This window comes from Sorex araneus, chromosome X (genome assembly GCF_027595985.1).
Source record: "Sorex araneus isolate mSorAra2 chromosome X, mSorAra2.pri, whole genome shotgun sequence".
Lineage (NCBI taxonomy): Eukaryota > Metazoa > Chordata > Mammalia > Eulipotyphla > Soricidae > Sorex > Sorex araneus.
The window spans coordinates 44,930,848-44,932,228 of record NC_073313.1 but is presented as its reverse complement, the minus strand read 5'-3'; the positions used below and the strand labels follow the sequence as shown (position 1 = coordinate 44,932,228).

The following is a 1,381-nucleotide window of genomic DNA, read 5'->3' as shown; positions in this document are numbered from 1 at the left end:
ATATTATTGGAGTCAATCAGCTCCCAATTTACAAAGCATATAAACTATCTTTCTGTGTCTATACAAAAAGGACATTGCTTTAAGGTAAACTAAGTTCCCTGCGGCTAGGCTAAAAGGACAAACCCAAAGATATCCTACACTGTACTAGGTCCATTACACTGAGTCTAAATTTCCATAACACATTCTTTCTAGAGTATGTCATTCCCCCTCACTCTTCTTTTTTTGAAAATCATGTTCCTTCTTGTCTGTATCAGAACTCATACAGAACAATGAGTCTGGGTTACAAAAGAGGATATAGTTTTTGCATGTGTCTCAAAATCTTTGTTCATACAAAGACCCACACAGATCCTGGCCCTCCACTTTTCTGTATAAAAATTTCAATTTTCTACTTATTTTGTTGATTCAATCTCGTTCTATCTAGTTTTGAATGCTGTCTCTTATCTGATATCATTGACTTTAGGTTTTTAAACCCTTTGTTTTCCTTAATTTCCACACTATCCTAAAATATCTCATATTCATTTTTAAATTATGTATTGCATCTGTTTATTGGAAATATTTCTAAAATATGTGTGTTAATAAAACTAAATGCAAACCTTCATCTTAGACTTTACTGAATTTAATGTTTGTTGGTGAAAAATTGTCATTCAGCCAGTTCTATAAACTAAATCATTTTAGGTACTCTGAGAAGAAAAGTGCCCTATGTAGGGTGGGAAACTGTGGACATTGGTGGTGGGAAATGTACACTGGTGAGGGATGGGTATTGGAACATTATATGACTGAAACCCAATCATGAACAACTTTGTAACTGTGCATCTCACTATGACTCAATTAAAAAATAAATTTAAAGTAAAAAATAAAAGTAAACATTACTGAATTTAACTTACATAAACATTAAACTATAAAATAAAAATTAACATGATAACGGATGTTTCCTGAAAATTAAGTTAATAATGTTGGTTTTGATGAAAACAAATAGGTATACTTGAATATTTCATCATATTTGATTCTTCTGATATTAAGAATGATGACTTGTCTTTTGTCTCACTATTATTTTCACTAATGTAATGTTTCCATTTTATCACTGGTCTAATTTTAAATCACCAGTCTTTTACTTTGATGCTATACTCAATGTTATATCCCAGCACAATACAGTAAAATTTTTAATAAGTAACTGCAGGCTTACTACTATTTTTGCCTTTTTCTTGCAAAAAAAAAAAAAGTATGCACAGTGTTTTTTTTTCAAAAAAAAAACTCACTGGTATTGAGAAATAATCCTGACTAAAATGAACTTTTATTTCCTTTGTTCAATGAGACTTGTACTCTGAAAGCTATTCGATGACTCAGTGTTCCACTTGAACTCTGCAAAAAAGCCCTCCAGTCA

The 1,381-nt window shown here is 31.0% G+C and overlaps 1 pseudogene; it reads right to left on the bottom strand.

Moving 5' to 3' along the window:
- Nucleotides 1–230: 230 nt before the first annotated feature.
- On the bottom strand, nt 231–350 carry LOC129400173 (small nucleolar RNA SNORA40; annotated as a pseudogene).
- Between the last annotated feature and the right edge of the window lie 1,031 nt (nt 351–1,381).